The sequence below is a fragment of the Ovis canadensis genome, chromosome 15, assembly GCF_042477335.2.
Source record: "Ovis canadensis isolate MfBH-ARS-UI-01 breed Bighorn chromosome 15, ARS-UI_OviCan_v2, whole genome shotgun sequence".
NCBI classification, from domain to species: domain Eukaryota; kingdom Metazoa; phylum Chordata; class Mammalia; order Artiodactyla; family Bovidae; genus Ovis; species Ovis canadensis.
The window spans coordinates 32,093,804-32,110,388 of NC_091259.1; positions in this window are offsets into that span (position 1 = coordinate 32,093,804).

Below are 16,585 nucleotides of genomic sequence, written 5' to 3' on the forward strand. Positions count from 1 at the left end.
AGAAATTCTGCTTTTGTCAATAAACCCTGTACCAGCTTTTTGTCCTGTTTATTTTACAGAATGCTGCAAAACAGGGCTCTTCATACATGTTTGATACAACGTACATTTTCCTTTGTTCAAGTATTCATTTTCAAACACTGATAAGCTATTTGAATATGTATTAAATATCAGATTCTGTTGTTGTTGTTGTTGTTAAGAATATTACATTTCAGTCATTTTTGAAGATTATCTAGGTTAAGCAAGAGCAAAATGCCATTGTTTGCCTTTGATGGGGGTTGGTAGAAAGGGGGTATTCTTTACACCTCTTCTTTTCTATGCACTTTTTTTTCATAATAGTTTGCTTTTTGGTTATTTGTTGTCCTGGATACTTTCAGGAAGAATGAATTAAATATTCAGGGTGAATGAGTTCGGTGTAAGATCTGAAGTTTTCAGCTATGAAAACAGTAAAAATAGATCACATTTTACTTTGACTGTGGAAGATGATGGTTACATGTTTCTAATGTGTATGTGCTTCCATTTTCAAGAGAAGATGCTTTAATAAATCTCTTAAATATATATGTATTTTAAAATAGCCCAGGGATGTGATCAACTTGCCACCATCCTTTAAGACCCAAGTCAAATGTCCCTCTGTCTTCCCAATACCCCAGAGAGTCCCCGTCCTGGAGAGCTCCCTCCAGCAGCCCAGGTACCGTGCACAGGGGAGACAAGCGAGGTGATAGGTAGGTCCTCAACAGCAGAGACTCTGTCCTCTCAGTGGCACACAGCGTGGCACATGCTAAGTGCCCAGTAAAGAGTTTTCCAGCCGCCAGTCACTCAACCAGCACCTGCAGCCGTCAGTCTTACTTCCCACCATGCCGCCCAGTCAGGAAACGTCCACCCTCCTGGTAGACTCCTATCACCCCTTGGCTTCTAAGCAACCCCTCTGCCTCCCTTCTTTTTTTTCTAAATTTAGTTTTAATTGGAAGATAATTGCTTTACAATGTTGTGTTGGTTTCTGCCATATATCAACATGAATCATCCACAGGTATACAGATGTCCCCTCCCTCTTGAACCTCCCACCCATCCCACCCTATCCCACCCCTCTAGGGTGTCTCAGAGCACCAGCTTTGAGTTCCCTGCATCATACAGCAAATTTCCACTGGCCATCTAATTTTGCATATGGTAGTGTGTGTGTGTTTCGGTGCGACTCTCTCAGTGCGTCCCACGCTCTCCTTCCCCCACTGCGTCCACAGACTCTGTCTTCCCTGAGTGTGCATCTCCATTGCTGCCCTGCAAATAGGCTCATCAGTACCATCTTTCTAGATCCCGTATTGTGCCTCCCTTCTTTCCCCTCATAACCCGCGCTCCACATGCCTGCCGGGGTTCCGTCTTCAACAAAGGTCCGACCAGGCCCCTCTGTTACTTACAGAAGCTTGCACCTACTCCCCAAAGTCTGCAGGGTCAAACGCATGTTCTTCAAGCTAATTATTCAATGCCCCTCACAATCCAATCTCAAACTAATTTTTCTGGCCTCGGATTTCACTGGGTCCTTCCTTCCTTGGACACTTTATTCCATCTTCAGTCAACACCCTAGAATATTCCTCAAGCAGACCCCCACTCCCACCCCCATGCCTCTACTGAGGCTGCACTTCCCTCAGGTTTTCACGATTGGAAAACTTCTCTGGTGCTTCAAGCTATAGCTCGACTGCTAACCCATCACAAAACATCTCCTCTCAGCCCCCAAATCCAAAATTAGTAATGCCTTTTCTTTGTATTAATACATAGTCATTCCTAGCACCTTGCCCAGTAGCCAGCACGTCCTAGTCCCATCCCGTCCCTGCCCTGCGCTGTCCCTCATCAGCCACTGAGGCAGCCATGAAAAGCAGAATGTATGACAGAAACCAGCACAACATTGTAAGGCAATTACCCTCCAATTAAAAATAAATCAATAAATTTAAAAAATAGAGTGGTGGGAGGGACAGGAAAGCAGCTCCCTCTTCCCAGGTGGGAGCCTGCATTCCCAGGAGGAAAGGGAAACCAAGCCAGGCTTGTTCAAATCTTCAAAGAAATGACCTGACCTGTATTCTAGGAAACGGTTTCTAAGCCTGCAAAGAAGCAGCCATTGTTTCTGGAAGATTTCTTAAGCTCAAAAATAAACTATCAAGTCTGTGATTTACATACTATAAATAAAAGTGACCTCCCCAGACTGCTCATTTTGTTAATCAAAGACTTCTTTTTCACTGTGCTTAAAAGCCATTTGCTTTGGGAGCTGTTCAGATTTATATCTAAAGACGTAACCGTAGGGAATGCTTGGTGCAATATGAACTGTAGGAATTCCCCACATGGGAGTCAGTGGTGTCACTATTGGACACAAAGGGCATTTCGCAGCTGCCTTAATCAAGACACAACGGAGTAGCAAAATACATCAATCATGTGTTTGATTAGAAGTATCTTCCTAAACATCTGCTCCAGGTCAGCAATAGCAAACACCTTAAATCAATGTTAAACGACTGATGTGACTGTAAAAGCTTTGTCACTCAGAGAAAGTCAGTCAGTCTCTCCATGTACAAATTGTTTTGATATCCATTTCGGCATTCACTGGGCTTCCCTCGTATCGCAAACAGTAAAGAATCTGTCTGCAATGCTGGAGACCTGGGTTCAATCTCTGGGTCAGGAGGATCCCCTGGAGAAGGAAATGGCAACCCACTCCAGTATTCTTGCCTAGAAAATTCCATGGATAAAGAAGCCTGGCAGGCTACAGTCCATGGGGTCGCAAACAGCCAGATACGACTGAGCAACTAAATTTCTTTTTTTTGTCACTCACTGGTCTCTTCTTTGTTCTCCAAGACTGGCTTTCATCAGTTATCCAAAGCACATCAGTGGCTGATTGCAGATGGTGAGGTTGGGCCACTGCACAAAGTTCTCTGCTGTCTTGGAATTCATGGTCCAACGCAGACACACACACAAAACAGAGGCAATAAAATGGCCCCAGTAACATGTTGCATGCTACATACAACATAAGCAAAATCCGATTTCTCTTCATGTTCACATCATCCTGTGTGGGGAGAGCTCCTTTGAAGTTTACTGTTTTCATGACCACCCTGGGAGGGACAGGAGGCAAGAGACTTCTATCTCCATTTGATTAATGATCACACTGAGCACAGAGGGGCGAAACGCTATGCCGAGGTTCATTCTGGTAAGTCCAGTGACAAGGCCAAAACACGCATCTGAATCTTCTGACTTTAAATCCAGAGCTCTCTCCCCTTCTCCAGGGCTGCCTCCCAACAGACCTGAGAAGGTCAGAGAACGACGGACAACATTGGTGCCCTTGGAGGAAGAGAGATCTTGAGCTAGTGTTTAGGTGGGGGAGACAGGAAGAGGCTTGAGGAACTAAGCCAGCTTGGACCGGTGGGACACGAGAAGCTGACAAGTCCAGCGGAGGGAGATGTTTGGAAACCTTTTTTCTTTTTTAATGGCTGTGCCGGGTCTTCGTCGCTGCATGGGCCTTTTCTCGAGTTGCCGCCAGTGGGGGCTACTCTGCAGCTGCAGTGTGCGGACTTCTCATTGCAGGGGCTTCTCTTGCGGCGCAGCACAGGCTCTAGAGAGTGCTGACTTCACTAGCTGTGGCACGTGGGCTCAGCAGTTGCAGATCCCAGGCTCTAGAGCACAGGCTAGTAGTTGGCACACGCGTTTAGATGCTCCGCAGCGTGTGGGATCTCCCCAGAGCAGGAATCAAACCTGGGTCTCCTGCACTGGCAGGCAGACTCTCTATCACTGAGCCACCAGGGAATCTTAAAATTATGGGAGAGCACTGACTTGATTTGTGGCAAGATGAGAAAAGAGGTAGATGAAAATGCAGGGCGTTCATTCTAACATGTATACTATCATGTGAATTGAATCGCCAGTCTATGTCTGACGCAGGATGCAGCATGCTTGGGGCTGGTGCATGGGGATGACCCAGAAAGATGTTATGGGGAGGGAGGTGGGAGGGGGGTTCATGTTTGGGAATGCATGTAAGAATTAAAGATTTTAAAATTTAAAAAATAAAAAACTAAAAATACAAAAAAAAAAAAAAAAAGAAAATGCAGGGCGTTGACTTTTAAGGTGGTTCCCATATACTTTTTTTTTTTTTGCCTATGGAATTTTTTAAATTAATTTATTTTTTATTGAAGGATAATTGCTTTACAGAATTTTGCTGTTTTCTGTCAAACCTCAAAATGAATCAGCCATAGGTATACATATATCCCCTCTTGAAGCTCCCGCCCATATCCCTCTCCATTGCACCCCTCTAGGTTGATACAGAGCCCCTGTTTGAGTTTCCTGAGCCACACAACAAATTCCTGTTGGCTATCTATCTTACATATGGTAATGTAAGTTTCCATGTTACTCTTTCTATACATCTCACCCTCTCCTCCCTCCCATACACTTTTGAAAGACACATTGAGGGTAGGAAATTCTAGGTGGCAGTTCAGCTTCCCTCTCTTTTTCTGCCAAAACAGGAGCAAAGCTCCCCAGGGCTTGAGGCTGCATCAGGAATGCCTGGGATCAGCAGTGAGCTCTGGTAGTCCGTAAACCAGAGTTATGCAGCAGCTGTCCCAGTAACTTGGTTAATTAAATTAGAGCCCACTGAATGCTTTATTGACCTAAAGCTCACTCCAGTGAGCAGGCCCACTTAGAAGATGACCATGTTCACTGGTTAACAGATTAAATAGAATGGTCACGGAAAAGGAGTGATGGGAAAAGTCCCCTCGCTGCAAACAAATCATCGGAAGGGCAGCTGCTAGAGAATGACCTGTAGGTGATTTATCTGATGTTATGGGTTGAATTAGGACTTCCCTGTAGCTCACGTGGTAAAGAATCTGCCTGCGATACAGGAGACCAGGGTTCAATCCCTGGGTCAGGAAGACCCTCTGGAGAAGGGAATGGCAATCCACTCCAGTATTCTTGCCTGGAGAATTCCATGGACAGGAAGCCTGGTGAGCTACAGTTCATGGGGTCACAGAGTCAGACACGACCTAGTGACTCACACACACACGGGTTGAATTGCCCTCCCTCCACGAAATTCATGTGTTGAGATCCTAACTTTAGTGACTCAGACAGTGACCTTATTTGGAGATAGTGTCTTTATAGAGGTTACTAAGTTAAAACGAGGTCATTAGGATGGGCCCTGATCCAATATGACTGACCGGTGTCCTTAAAAGAGGGGGAATTTGAACAGAGGGAAGATGATATGAAGAGACACAGAGAGAAGACGGACAGGAGAGAGACCTGTAACAGATCCTTCAGAAGGTACCAATTCTGCCAACACCTTAATTTTAGATTTCTAGCCTTCAGAACTGTGAGATGATACATTTCTGTTACTTTAGTCACCCAACTTCTGGTGCTTTGTTACAGCAGACCTCACCAATTAACACATCTGGGGACACACTAGAGCCAGAAAGACCCCTGGGTGAGAAGGTATTTTCATGAAAACAGTGAAAAGAGCACCAGCTCTGGAGTCACACCAACCTGGGATGGAACCCTGACTTTGTATTATCCACTGTGTGACCTTGGGCAAGACACTTCATCTCTCTGTGCCTTGATTCCTCATCTGTAAAACTGGGATAGTAATATCCTTCTTTCTCAAAAGAGTGTTCTTAGGATTAAATGTGAAAACATACAGTCTTTGGCTTCTGTTGATCCAGGTCACACATGACCCCTCAGCAACTAGGCACAGTCATCAATGTAAATTGTGACCATTTAACAACACCAATGTAATGGACATGACTCATTTTCCTAAAATAACTATAAAATGCAAGAGAGTCTGAGGTTACCACACCTTCCATGGGGTTCTGTGAACATTATGACGATTGTATCCCTTCTCCATTCTTTTGGCCGCACTGAATTTATCACGCATTTGCTCTTTCTCCCTCTGTCAGACTGGAGACTTCAGCTTTTCTTTTTTTTTTTTTTTCCCACAGCAAATTGGGTCTTTGCTGTGGTACATAGGGCTCCAGAACATGGAGGCTCAGTAGTTGCAGCAAATGAGTTTATTTACCCCATAGCATATGGGATCTTAGTTCCCCAACCAGGGATCAAACCCACAGACTCTTAACCATGAGGTCACCAGGCAAGTCCTGAGATTACAGCTTAATGCTCAGAAGTTCTCCTCCTTCATTTGTCTTGCCAGACTTGGGCCAGAGGGGAGAGTTCATTTAGCAGTCTCCAGGACCTGCCTCTCACCGTGTCACTCTGGAGCTCACTCCTGGAGACAGCCAAATAGACTTCGAGAAAAAGAAATGCACTTTGATTTGTCTTTTTTGTTGTCTGCTTTAAAAAAAAAAAAAAACAAAAAAACTTGTCACTTAAACCCTTCAACCTCCACCCCAAAATAATTATCATAACAAAACCAAATGGGAAACCACTTCCTCTAACAATAAGGTCATATAGTAAAGCTCTGTTTGTCCAGGTTTGTTGGGAGATTGACTATTTTGGTTAACTTTTCATTCTACTTAAAAGTTATCTTATCGGGGTTTCCCTGGTGGCACAGTGGATTCAAATCTTCCTGCCAATACAGGGGACACGGATTCAATCCTTGGTCCACAAAGATTCCACATGCCTCAGAGCAGCTAAGCCTGCGTGCCACAACAGCTGAGCCCATGCTCCAGAGCTGGAGAGCCCCAACTGCTGAGCCCACAATCTAAAGCTACTTAAGCCTGTACGCCTCGAGTCTGTGCTCCAAAACAAGAAAACCCACTGCGGTGAGAAGCTCGAGGACTGCAAGGAAGAGTAGCCCCTGCTCCTTGAAGCTAGAGAAAGCCCTTGCACAGCAACGAAGACCCAGTGCAACCAAAAATAAAATAATAACAACAAAACAATAAAGATCAAAAGTTAGCCTATCAAAGCTAGAGAACAACTTCCAAAGAATTAGAATATAAACCAAACATGCTAAATTCCAAGTGCACTGGGATGGTTTGGTCGTCCGTGTTTCAGTAGCCTTATAGAATTTGTCAGTGTTTCAGGGACAATGTCAGGCCTTCAGTTAGCACTGAAGAGCCCTGATAACAAGAGCTGAAGTTATCGATAACTTGCACCTCCAGGTGGCATGAATTCTAAACAAATAGGTTTGTATGCATCTGCATAAACATATACATATGTACCTATACATATATATACACACACACACACACACACATAAGTATAAATATCTGCACACAGTCAAGGAAAACAATGTCAAACCCTTCCCACATGAGAGGTCACAAGGACTACATACAAGGACACTCCAGGTCATGCCACAAATGTGCCCTGCTTTTTATTTGAGCCAAGCTGTCACACATTGTGTGGGGCTGACCTCAAATCAGTCCATGATTATCTATTAAGTATACTCTGTCCAAGAAGAGCGTTAGATACCATTCTCGACCACAAAGAGTTCCAGTTCAGTTGGAGAAACTCCTACATAACTAAACTCTAAAGTTGAGTTCATTGAGGTTGAAGTGCTGAAGCTAACGTCTGTGTGGTCGTCACTCTGTGGCAGGCCCTGTGCCGTGCATTTTACATAAATCTTCTCATTGAGTCTTCTCAGCAAACCCATGACCTCAGTCGTTAACTTCATTTTACAAATGAAGATTCTGAGGCTTAGAATAAAAAACGTGTCCAAGGTCACAGAACTAAGTAAATGTAGATGCAGATATGAAACCCAGGTCAGTGTGACTCCACAGCCCAGGCTGGCACTTTACCCACCCACCCCCAACCCTGCCTCTTCTACCCTTCCTCCCACCCGAGTCTGGGTAGACCAGCTGGCAGCTGCAATGATCCTCCAAAAGGTCAAAGCTCTTTCTTCTTGTTCTTCCTTTTTCATTCCCACCTACTCATCCAAAGCTTCTACTACTCTTCCCCAGAAAACAAAACAAAGAAACAAACAAAAAACAGAGAACTAGGATTCAGGCTTTTCAGGAGTTTTTTCTTCTACTCTGAAGCAAACTCCAAGGGGAAATATAATTCAGTGTAAAGCAAAAAACATTTTTACTGTCTTTCCTTCGTGGAAAAATAATATTACTTTAATGAGACCATGACTTTGTAAAAAAAAAAAATTAGTTATCATATAGGTCTACTTCTCCTCTGACTGAACTACTCTTTGTTCCTTACTGATTTGTTGGCAGAAATTAGCCAAAAACAAACACCAGAGAGTTAAGATTGTACTTTCCCAAGAACCCCAAGTTAAGTTCTCATAGGTTGAAAAAGTGAATGATAAACAACTAGATACTTGGGGCAAAGAGAAACAGAAAATTAGAAATAATACTCCACAAGCATCCACTGCAGTACCACCCAGCCAGATGGAAAAAGTGGCTGATTTTTTTTTTTAAATAAACAAGAAGTTGACACAGAGACATAGGGAATTTCTGCTTTCCATAAGTCTGCTAGAGGTTCCATTCTACTAAAAACCAGGATGTCTAATGTGTTTTTTAAATTGCTTTGCTAATGCTTGCTTTTCAGAAAGCCAAAGAAGCAAAGAGGGGACCTTTTTATTCAAAACATCAGTTAGAGAACAATTGCATATTTCACAATAGGCAAGGAAGAAATGATTTGGTCAAGGCACAGTTCCTGGTTTTAGGAAAGCATATTTCAAAGAGCACAGAAAAGGAATTCCCTGACAGTCCAGTGCTTAGGACTACAAACTTCCACTGCAGAGCACAGGTTCAATCCTTCATCAGGGAACTAAGATCTCACAAACCACATGGCGAAGCCAAAAAAGAAAAAAAGAGCACAGAAAGGTGCCAGAAATAATCTCAAGGCTATAGACTTTTTAAAAAAGACATAATATTTATATGTAGAATTTTTTTAATGCAACTTATAAAAAAGTTAACTTACTTGCAAAATAGAAACAAACTCACAGGCATAGAAAACAAATTTACTATTACCAAAGAAGAAAAGGGAAGGGGAGGGATTAAATTAGTAGTATGGGATTAGTAGACACACACCACTGTATATAAAATAGATAAATAACAGGGATTTACTTTATAGCACAGGGAACTATATTCAATATCTTATAATATATCATAATGGAAAAGAATCTGAAGCTGTACACTTGAAATTAATACATTATAGATCAATTATAGCTTAATAAGTAAAATTAAAAATACTTTATACTCTGAGTGACAGAGGAGGGGAAGGACTTTGCTGGTGGTCCAGGGGTTAAGACTCCATGCTTCCACCATAGGGCATGGGTTCTGTTCCTGGTTGAGGAACTAAGATCCCTCATGCCTTGAGGTGTGGCCAAAATTTTTTTAAAAAAGAAAGAGGAGAAAGTATTTCAAAACCGAAAATCTGACTGTATAATGAATATGACAATACAATAAAAAACAGGAGTCTACAAATGAAAACCCAGTGATGAGTTAAATAAAACAGCAACAAAAGCAGGCCCTTCATAAGCAAAAGTAGAAGAATGGCCTGGACATGAAAAGATAGAGTCAGTAAGATCAAAACCAAGAATATGCTGAAGTTTACGAAAAACGTTATTTCAATGAATTTGACAGTGGATGGGGAGCAGCAAAAGAGGATGGTCACTGAAAGAAAAGGAAAAAAGGGTTCTGCTATACTTGATAATGGGGCTTCCCCCACAGCTCACCAGTAAAGACTCCCCCTGCAATGCAGGAGATGCAGGGGACTAGGATTTGATTCCTGAGTCGGGAAGATCCCCTGGAGGACGGCATGGCAACTGGATACAGTAGTCTTGCCTGGGAAATTCCATGCACAGTGGAGCCTGGAAAGGTACAGTCCCTGGGATCGCAAAGAGTCAGACACGACTGAAAGGACTGAGCGTGCAGGCATGTTTTTTAACATCATGTGATGTTAAAAAAGTGACACAAAGAGAATTGAACACGCAAACACCACTTTGCTGCCCAGTTCCTATCAAGGAGAACTATCTTCAACCTGGGAAGGCTAGAACAAATGCACTTGGGAGGAAATGAAGCCTAAGTTAGGTGAAAAGACGGAAAAAGAAAACCTGGGTTTTTCAACGCTGCAGACACAGGTGAATTATGGGACTTAAAAGAAACTTCAGATGTAATCCCAAATCCAGGTTACATCGTCCTTGAAATGAGAAAGTGCCCCAATTTTCAAAAAGGGGGCAAAAGACCTACTGCGATTAAAGTCAATTTTACAAAAGAAAAGATGACTAAAGAGAAGGTGCGCAAGAAGCCCTAATTTTTTAGTTTTAAGTAATAATAAGGTAGATACAGATGTGGCAAACTATTTAGACTATGCCTTTAGGAACAGAGCTTAGCATGGAAATTAAATGAAATGTATAACAAGGTTAATCTGAGATATTTAAAGCTGTGCATAATTTTTATCATGCTGCATCAGGCATAAATGGAGCCCTTCATGCACATGAAAACAATGAATACTCTTTCAGGCAGCATTTCTGAAGTCAGAGAATGGGAATGGGAGACAGAAGCCAGCCAGCAGCTGCTCCACTCCTGACGCCACTCCACCCAGACAGGCCGGAGGGAAGGGAGCCACTCTGCCTGAAACCAAGCCAGTCCCGGAGTCCAGCCAACACCCGAGAGCTGGAGCTAGGACACCGAGTCTACTGGGATTGTCTGTGAGAGGAAGCCAGGAGACCCTGGTTCTAAGGGATCGCTCTCATCAGGAGATATCCTCTCTGATGAGATGATCAACAGGAAGACTCTTTTCTGGGCAACCTTGGAACACGCAGAAACCATGGAACTGGGTTAACTGGAGCAAGTGGCGAGGCAGAGAGGAGGAGGACACAAGGGGCAAGTGGTGGCGAGTCAGCCGTCAGTGGCATTTGAGGCGTTTGTTATTTAATAGCCAGTGCTCAGGGAAAAGGAGCAGGATGGACACGGGCTCAGCCTGAGAGAGGAACTGAAGCTGGGATAAAAGGGAGAGGCTGCCAGCTAGAAGAAACTTCCTGTGAGCAGAGCAGAGAAACGACAGGGGCGGAGAGACGGAAAAAGAGAAAGCTTCACAAGAAACAGCATTCAGACTTCTCACAAGAGTGAGCCCTGGGTTTAAAATGACAGTGCTGTCTGGCATTTGCTTCAGCAATTCAGTGTGTGTTTTCAAGAGCAATGGGGTGGCAGTGGTGGGGATGAGGGGTGCAGGGACACAGATGAAACAAGATTGACTGCAAGATGACAATTGCCAAAGACGGATGGAAGCTACCTAGGGGTTCACCACACTATTTTCTCTACATTTATACATATTTTCTCTTTTTTGGAAGCTACTAAAAGTTTCTGATTTGACTCTGTTTAAAAAAAAAAAAACACCTAAATCCTTTTCATGCACAATCTTCCCCACCCACCCCCCCCCACACCCCCATTACTTCTCTAAGCACCTTTCCTTCCCCTCTCTCCCTCACTCTCCGCTGTTTCTTCACCAGACACACTCCTCACACCTTAGGACTTTGCAAGGGCTGGTCTCTCTGCTCAGAGTTGTCTGCACTCAGACAACCACATAGCTTGCCCACCTCCCCTAACCATCCCATTCAGAATGTCAGCTCTCTCCCCTTTCCTCCAGCCCTGGAAGGACAAAGGAATTTGGATTTATCACCCCATGTTTATTTCTTCCACACATTTAAAATCTTCAAACATATTACCTAATTTACTTATTTCATGTGTTTATTTTCTCTTTCAGTTCAGTTCAGTCGCTCAGTCGTGTCCGACTCCTTGGGACCCTATGGACTACAGCACGCCAGGGGACCCTATGGATTGCAGCACGCCAGGCTTCCCTATCCATCACCGACTCCCGGAGCTTACTCAAACTCATGTCCATTGAGTTGGTGATGCCATCCAACCATCTCATCCTCTGTTGTCCCTTCTCATTCCTTCAATCTTCCCTCACATCAGGGTCTTTTCTAAGGAGTCAGTTCTTCCCATCAGGCGGACAAAGTATTGGAGGTTCAGCTTCAGCATCAGTCCTTCCAATGAATATTCAGGACTAATTTCCTTTAGGATGGACTGGTTTGATCTTGCAGGCCAAGGGACTTCTCCAACACCACAGTTTAAAAGCATCAATTCTCTGGTGCTAAGCTTTCTTTATGGTCCAACTCTCAATCCATACGAGACTACTGGAAAAACAATATCTTTGACTAGATGAACCTTTGTTGGCAAAGTAATTGCCAACAAATCTGCTTTTTAATATGCTGTCTAAGTTGGTCACAGCTTTTCTTCCAAGGAGCAAGCATCTTTTAATTTCATGGTTGCAGTCCCCATTTGCAGTGATTTTGGAGCCCAAGAAAATAAAGTCTGTCACTGTTTCCATTGTTTCCCCATCTATTTGCCATGAAGTGATGGGACCAGATGCCATGATCTTAGTTTTCTGAACGTTGAGTTTTAAGGTAGCTTTTCACCTTCAAGAGGCTCTTTAGTTTCTCTTTACTTTCTGCCATATGGGTGGTGTCATCTGCGTATCAGAAGTTATTGATATTTCTCCCAGTCTTGATTCCAGCTTGTGCTTCATCCAGCCCAGCATTTCACATGATGTACTCTGCATATAAGTTAAATAAGCAGGATGACAATATACAGCCTTGACCTATTCCTTCCCCAATTTGAAACCAGTCCATTGTTCCATGTCCAGTTCTAACTGTTGTTTCTTGACCTGCATACAGATTTCTCAGGAGGCAGGTAAGGTGGTCTGGTATTCCCATCTTTTTAAGAATTTTCCACAGTTTGTTGTGATCCACATAGTCAAAGGCTTTGCTGTAATCAATAAAGCAGAAGTCGATGTTTTTCTGGAATTCTTTTGCTTTTTCTATGATCCAATGGATGTTGGCAATTTGATCTCTGGTTCCTCTGCCTTTTCTAAACCCAGCTTGAGCATCTGGAAGTTCTTGGTTCATGTACTGTTAAAGCCTGGCTTGGAGAATTTTGAGCATAACTTTGCTGGCATGTGAGATGAGTGCAATTGTGCAGTAGTTTGAACATTATTTAGCATTACCTTTCTTATAGATTGGAATGAAAACTGATCTCTTCCAGTCCTGTGTCCACTGCTGAGTTGCCGGGGTCCAGCCCCGGTGGATCCGGGGAATTCGAAGGGTGGACGGCGTTGGCGTGGAAAGACTTGTTTATTGATTGATATAAGATTAGATTAAGAAACTATAGTGTAGTAGGAAGATTATGTGGAGGAAGAGAGCTGAATAGCTTGGGTTACGCGGAAGACCAATAAAATTCCAGACAAGGAATTTGCACCATCTACGTTGGGCCACCGGCGCTCACTTGAATATCTAAGGGTGCCTCGCCTTAGGCTCCCTTTCACGCGGGTCTTAACAGCCAGGGCAAGTAAGTAGACCTGGCGGGCCTCTGCGCCCCAGGTGGAAATTCAGCCTGAGATTAAAGTAAAGATCAGAGGGAGGAAAAGAGAGAGAAGAAGAGAGAGAGAGAGACACGGGGGGAGCCAGATTCCCAAGAAACCAGGCCGAGAGACTAGTCTGAGAAACTGGTCCCCTCCTTTATTGTTCAGAAGGCCTTTTATACTTTTGATAAAACATGGAGATCAATGGGTAACACAAAATTATGTAGCATTCGCAACCCAGACTCTGTATATCATTTTGTATACAAAAGGTCTCAGGTGATTTACATTATCTTCTAGCCAAGAGGCTTGTTAACTTTTTGGCTCTCTTCCTTAATGAATGTTAATTTTGTTTCCCCTGAAGTGTTTTTCTTTAATCTGCATCTCCTTAAAGGACTGAAGTTACATCTCTATAGAACAAAGATGCAGTGGGTTATAACAAAGAAGGTACTTAACTCAAAGATCTAATGTTGCTAATACCAGGTCTACTACTTGTTTTTCTATATACCAACTATATCTAAAAATAAAGGATATGAAAATTTGGCAGCAAGTATTGGCTCAACAAATGAAACCTTTAATCAGTCCTATTCTAAAGATTTTGACTCTTTGGAAGCCCCTACATTCCTAGGATGTTTTAAGCTTCCTGTGCCTCCTGCAGTCAGGAGGCCTCAAACAATCACATGCGCAGCTGTACGAGTACTGCAGGCAGGCTAGAAAGCCATCAGAGGGGTTTTTGGATTGAAACATTCTTTCAAATGCAGAAGACTAAAGCCCTGAATTGACTTTTTCCAGAGAATGTCAGAAGAGTGGAAAAGCAGAGCACAAAAACCGGCAGATTTTTGTTGGGGTACGTGCTTAGGAATTTCCAGAGGGGCCCCTGAAGTCTGAGCATGCCTTGCGTATGCCAGCTTCCTTCCTCATGACCTTGTCACTGGCGGGATTCCTCACACTGGCTCCCGGCACAGAGTTTTCCAAATTTTCTGGCATATTGAATGCAGTGCTTTCATAGCATCATCTTTTAGGATTTGAACTAGCTCAGCTGGAATTCCATCCCCTCCACTAGCTTTGTTCATAGTGATGCCTTAGGAAGCATCACTATAAATAAATCTATCTCTTTAGCACCAGAATTTGAACCACCAGAGAAACAGGGAATTTTTGTGGGGTTTTTCTGAGGGGGGCATTGTTCAGTGACTTGAATAATGCCTGCACCCGGTAAATGTAAGTAGAATCAATGTAGGGAGTTTTAGGACCACTTGTAAAGCTGAGGCAAGGGAGGGAGTAGGTATCTTCAGCCCTGGTACTAGTGTCTTCTTCAATAGCAGGTGTAGCTAAGACCTATCCACTCCCACCCCGCTCTCTCACACTACACAAGAAATCTGGGGCACTCTGATTCCTGAGGAGGAGTGCAGAACTTATACATAGCTCATCAGCATCGTTGCCCTCCTCCCCAAACTCAAGGCAGAGATTTCATAACATGGTTTCGAGACATCTAAGGCTAGCTCCAGTTACATTATGTGACATCACAAACTTCTCAACCAAGCTCCTCATGACAAGGAGAGGAATGTCTGTCTAAACCATATAATTGAAAAACTTCTCAAAATTGGGGCTTTGTAACTTTCAGGAAATTTTAGGCTTTAGCAAAATGTCTATTTTTAGGAGGAAGTTATAGCAAAACCAAAACCCAATTTAAAAAGACTGCTTTGTGCCATGACATTTTGTGTGTGAAGCAATTTTCAATAGCCTTATTCCTTCCTGAATTTATAGCTACCTCCCTTTGCTAAGAAGTCACTCCTGTACATGCCTTCATTTTTATATGGCACAAGCTAGCTGTGCCATATAAAACTTGGGCAAATTACTCCTTTGGGCCAGTTTTCTTATAAGAAAAACATCCCCAGAGGATGTGTGTGTACCTCTCAGAACTTTCAGAAGATAGACTTAATCATAGGAAATCAAATAAACAATAGAATGCTCCCTCACTCATGTCTGACTCTTTGCAATCCCCTGGACTGCAGCCCACCAGGCTCCTCTGTCCATGGGATTTTTCTAGGCAAGAATACTGGAGTGGGTTGCCATTTCCTCCTCCAGGGGATCTTCCAGACCCACAGATCAAACCTGTGTCTCCTGCATTACAGGCAGATTCTTTACCACTGAGCCACTAGGGAAGCCCACGTCTTTTTTTTAACAATGTTATTAATCAAAGAAAATACTGTCTGATCTATTCACAAGTGATTGTTCAGTGGTGTGTCGCCATTCATAATACAGATGCATACAGAGTCTGGGCCACCCTGCTGCGCTGACCAAGGCCAGAAAGTAAGGCCAGGGTGGAATGGACAAGCCCCTCGGCCTCGGTTCCCATGGACCAGGCCTAGCTGCCTTGTGCTGCTCCTAGGCCTGAGCAGAGAGTGCCATCTGGAGGATCCCCATTTCAGAGAGAATCCAGTGCGAAAGTGACCATGCATGGGTCACCAACGATTCAGAATCCACACTGCAACAGAACCACTATCGAGATACCTCGGGGGGTGGCCTTTTTAACAAAAGCTTTCCGTTTTACTAAAACCTTGAAGACCCTTTCTGGAATTTCATTTCCCTGTCATTGGTATAGTTCTGGGTGTAATCTGGGAAGAAGCTTCTCGTTGACCTACAGACACAAGAGCCAAGCCTCTTAAAGTTCCTTTACCCTGGGGACTTCCCTGGCAGTCTAGTGGTTAAGACTTTCCCTTTCAATGCGGGGGCGTTGCAGGTTTGATTCCTGGTAGGGGAAGTAAGATCCCACATGCCTCCTGGCCAAAAAAAAAACCCAAAACATAAAAACATAAAAAACTCCAAAATCAATTAGGGTTAGGGATAGGGTTAGTTCAACACTGTAACAAGTTCAAGACAGACTTTGAAAGTGGTCCACATCAAAAAAAAAAAAAAATCCTCTTACTCCCATAATCCACACTCTTTCTAGAGGAAGACAGTTCCCCTCCCAGTCCATCCTAGGTCCCCGATCAGAATACTTACCTCAAGGTCTCAGTGAGAGCTGCAAGACCCTACTCCCACGGTGCTCAGTCAGATGGCTCATCTCTGACCAGAACAAATATTCACTTAAACACCAGTTGTTCATTGCCGTGGCAATTGGAGTCTGCCCGCTCTGTGTGCTATAATATACAGAGTATTCATCAGAGGAACAAATGCTGAGGGATGGAGTCTATCCAGCCTCAGAAGAATTCTGATGCAGTTTTTTGTGCTAATGGTGGGGAGAGAAGGGATGAGGAGCACGCTATTGAGTTATGAGAGATCCCACCCCTCAATTGCTACACCTGTCAAGCAACAGGAA